Genomic DNA, 4,927 nt, shown 5'->3' with positions numbered 1-4,927 from the left:
CCGCCTGCGCTACCCCGGCTCCTCACGTCCAGCCCGTAGCCAGTCGCTATACTGACTGCGCTATCCCGAATCCTCACGTCCAGCCCGTAGCCAGTCGCTATACTCCCCGCGCTATCCCGGCTCCTCACGTCCAGGCCGTAGCCAGTCGATATACCGACTGCGCTATCCCGGCTCCTCACGTCCAGCCCGTAGCCAGTCGCTATATCGACTACGCTATCCCGACTCCTGGTTCAATTTAACAGGAGAAAAATACGAACATAGTTAACTCAGTTGTGTCCTCTGTTGTTTATGGAGATGTGGATTACTGCTTGTACTACCGTCCTGTAATACTGCATACAAAGGGCCCACATGGACTAGTCTATTGGCTTCAGAATAGAGCTCCCGTGCACGATTTTACTGAACTGGCCTGATGGAATTTCCTAGTTTCCTGCCCTTTTGAGGAATCTTCCATATTCTTATAACCTAGTTCACTTTCCTCAATAAATACAAACTGCTTTTCATGCAAATAATCAGCATTCACAGAATGAAAACACGTTACAAAAGAGAATGTTCGCCAATAAAAAGGCGAAGTGTGATAATCAGCAATAGCTCCATTAGATCGCAAAATGTTTACTTTCCATGCCTGAGGCCGACCTTAGCTTCTGAATGAGTAGCCGTACACCTCTGTAGGTGCCCCAGAATAATGTGTTTTCTTAATTAACAGCCGCCTTTGTATGATTTTCTGACAGGTGTGTCCCGGTTGTTTACTTCGCTTCTGAAACAATGAACCATGTGCGGCAGAATATCTTCCCTCCCGTAACTGACATCAGAACCAACAGTCTTGTTTTTCTGAACCACATTTACGATATAAACATCTCTCGTTCAGAGAAGAAGTTGCAACAGAACAGAAACTAATTAGCTGATACTATAGTTACATAATTATCCAAGTAACCAATTGTTATTGCAGAAAAGAATTAATGCTATTGCTTGAATTGTTAAGTAATGACAGGCAGAGATTTTATAGCATCGAGGAGTTGTTCAGAAGAGAAATGGATGTTCTAATTTAATAGAGATATCTCGTTCGTATCGTGGGAAGGGTTAATGAACACATTTATTCTAACAATCACAGTCTAGGTCTATTATTTATTGCTATATCTATTTAAAGATTTGTAATTCCTGTTAGAGAAAATATTGCAGAAGGAGGATATAACAAATATTTGCTTTCTGATTAATTAAATTTCTTCTTCTTGATTGATTAGGCCCTCCGGCTTGTTAACATTCAGAATTAATGCGAAACTGTGAATCTTACGGAGAGTTGGTAGGACACCTTGGGCGGGGGATCAGCCCATCGTCGCAAGGTACTACCTACACAGGATAGCACAAGCACAGAGAGAAGTAGACATACAGTCACGTCTCGAGTGGGTTTCGGACGAACAGCCCAAGTGTTCAAGCCAGTTAAGACATTTCAAAGTAAACTGAAATGTTGCATTGAGAATCGTTTTAAGATTTAGACGCCGCTGTTTTGTATAAAGACGTCCATAAAGTCAAGATGGCCAATCTAAAAGAGCAGCCATTGGGAGATTCTGCTTTGAGTGGGCGGCCTTTGGTCATATCGTTTATTTTCTTCGACATTCCGTGTAACGATTCGATGCATCTACGTGTACAACATGGACAGTAGCTTCTCTACTGTAACCATGCGATTCTCGTGGGCTATGTCACACTGAGGTCCCTTCAGGTTATGATTTCGAACCTCTCCTTGCACGAGAAAGTTCGCATCAGCTTTGAGCAATTTCTCATCGGCGTGATATCGGACGGAATTCATTGATCAGATTCTTTATTTATAAGCTGACATTGGTTTAGCTGATCATGAAATTCAACGTCTTTATGAACTCCAAGATTCATTATTCCCGTGTTCACAAGAGCCCAAAACTCGATGCTACCCTCAGCCAGGGATAGCCAATCCATATCCTTACGCCTTCCGTTCATTTCATTACTGTTGTTACGTCTACGCCTAGGTCTACTAAATGGTCTCTTGCCTTTAATTTTCCCGGCTGCAATCTCACATCTCACCTCTCCAATGCGTGCTAATATCCTGTCCATATTCTGGTTTTGGTCAGGGTACTAACAGTTTGTGAAGAGTACAAGTTATGACACTGCTCGTTATGTCAAGAAGAAAATTATTTATGCTCTTGCTTATTATGAAGAGTATATTTAATTTATTTCATGGAAGAGAGTCCTTGAAAAGGTAAAAGTCGCGCAGCTGATCATGAAATTCATTGTCTTCCTATGGAAATTCAAGGTTAGTTTCCGCATTAGTTTAGTTATTGTTTTCTCGCTGGTACAAACGAAGACATGAAAGTAGATTTCTCATCAGTTAATCTTACCACCAGTAGACTTCTATCACTCCTTCCATGGACCACAGCTGAATGAGTCTTTATTCAGTTGGAGCTTATTTTTCTGCCGCTCTGGGAACCATACTCCGCTCCTCTGTCGTATATACAGGGTTATTAAAAAAGAATAAACCGATTTTATTACGCAATATTTTATTAAAGGAAAGTAATACAAAACTCCAGCCAAGTCACAAGTATTCTACTCACAATCAACTTTTATTTCCTGTCTTACAAGTGTTCAATGTGGCCACCACCTGCAGCACGGGCAACATCAATGCGATAAGAGAATTCCTCCCAGGCGCGTATCAGCATATCACGATGCACTGAGTTAATCGCTGTTGTTATTCGATGTTTAAGGTCATCGAGGTTAGTGGGTAGCGGTGGAACATAAACGTGATCTTTTACATATCCCCACAAGAAGAAATCACACACGGTGAGGTCTGGGGATCTCGCAGGCCAAGCACAAAGAGCAAGATCTTGGGCCCCCTTCCGACCAATCCATCGCCGGGGCACTTGTTCATTTAAAAAAGCTCGGACCATCAGGTGCCAATGGGGCGGTGCTCCATCTTATTGAAAAATGAAGTCATGCGAATCTGCTTGCAGTGAAGTGAAGAGCCAGTTTTGGAGCATATCGAGATAGGTTTGTCCTGTAACGGTGTTTCCTTCAAAGAAAAAGGCACCATAAACCTTAAGTGTTTGCTACAATTTGTTATGAATATTTTTCTTATTAGCTCTCATGGACTTAGCCTGGTCTCAGGTTTTTATAATCTTCATGTTTTGTGACATCGGTTTGTCCAGTGATTGAGGCTAGCTCTTTTTAAGGAACCCAACTGAATAGGAGTTTTCCTTCACCTGAGGACGGAAACAGATCCAGTTTCCGAAACGTCGTGTTTTTATTTGTTATCTTAAAAACCAGGACGATGGATAAAGTCAAAAAACCCAACATATCAGTGTGTTATACACCATCGTCAGAATCCTATAGTAACTACCATAAACCTTGTCCTGAGACACAGCACGGAAGACGTTCACCTTAGGGGAATCTCTTTCGTGCTCAGCTGTTTCATGTGGGTGCTCTGTTCCCCAAATACGCACATTGTGACGATTGACTGTGCCGCTCAAATGAAAAGTCGTTTCATCACAAAAAATTAAACGTGAAATGAAGGTTTCGTCTTCCATCATCTCCAGCATCGAATCGCAAAATTCCATCCGCTTCCTTTTGTCGTCATTGGTAAGTGCCTGAACGAGCTGCAGTCTGTATGGTTTCAAATGTAGACGTACTGTTAGCACACGCCAGACAGTGGATTGAGGGATCGCAAGCTCACGGCTAGCTCGATTTGTTGACTTCCGCGGGCTCCTCTCAAACGCTGCACGGATTCTCGCCACTTGTTCCTCCGAGACTCGTGGTCGTCCTGGACTTTTTCCTTTACACAGACACCCACTCTCTTGAAACTGTCGGAACCACCGTCGAATGTTCTTAGGACAGGGCGGATTAATGCCGAATCGCCTTCGAAAAGCACGCTGCACCGTGAAAACCGAATTTGTTTTCGCGAACTCGAGAACGCAGAACGCCTTTTGCTGAGGGCTCGCCATTCCGAGGGTAAACGAACAACTGAACGTTGCCGGAAGAACGAGGCGACTTCAGCGCCCATGTGGCAGCCATTCACAACTTAGATAACTCCTCTTTCAAATGGTCACTGACTCATTCCATGACGATGCTTGAGAACTGAAGCAATGCGTCATGAAATCGGTTCATTCTTTTTGAATAACTCTGTATATTTGTATGTATTCAATTACAGAAATACGAATCGTGCCTTTATAAGTTTATGGATGACGTGAAGAGACAGACACCAACATGTCCTGCAGAATGTACTGAAGTTACTTACTCAGTCATGAACCTGAGCCCTTCTGGAGGAGCCGCCAATTCTGCAGCTACTCAAGAATTTCCCAGCATTTTATGGAACCCGGAGGTTTATCTCTCTTCGGTCCAAATATTCTCCTCAACACCCTGTTCTCAAACACCCTCAGTCTGTGTTCCTACACAGAACACTGTTATTAATTTAAAATGTATAGGGAGGAACTGAATATATTTAATCTAAATAATGAAATTCTAAGATCCAGATCGCGGCGGAAGAAGCGTGTTCTACGAATGGAAGACAGACTAAATCCAAACAAAAGTTCAACAAACAAGAAAATAAGAAAACGAAATATAGGACGCCGACAGGTAAGTCGGAGGGACCAACATGTTCTTCGAGAGGAAGGGACAGAGAAAGCATGATCTAATCTATGAAGATGATGATGAATCTATATTCCAAAGCAAAACAAGCGGAAAGTTGTTTTCCTTTAATTCACAGCAACTTACTAAATGAGACATTCTTCCATAGCTAAGCCACTCACAGGCGAAGTACTGAAGCTGTGTATAACAGGCCAACAACTCCCGCGTAAACACAGCCCCTGAGTTTAGAGAAGATACGAAGAAAAGTCGTCTCAAGACCGGGAACATTTTTCCAACAACAGACGTACTTATTGTGACATGACGGCTGAAACCCAGGATGGTGGAG

This window comes from Cryptotermes secundus, unplaced genomic scaffold, assembly GCF_002891405.2.
Source record: "Cryptotermes secundus unplaced genomic scaffold, Csec_1.0 scaffold362, whole genome shotgun sequence".
Lineage (NCBI taxonomy): Eukaryota > Metazoa > Arthropoda > Insecta > Blattodea > Kalotermitidae > Cryptotermes > Cryptotermes secundus.
Note: the sequence above shows the minus strand (reverse complement) of the source record.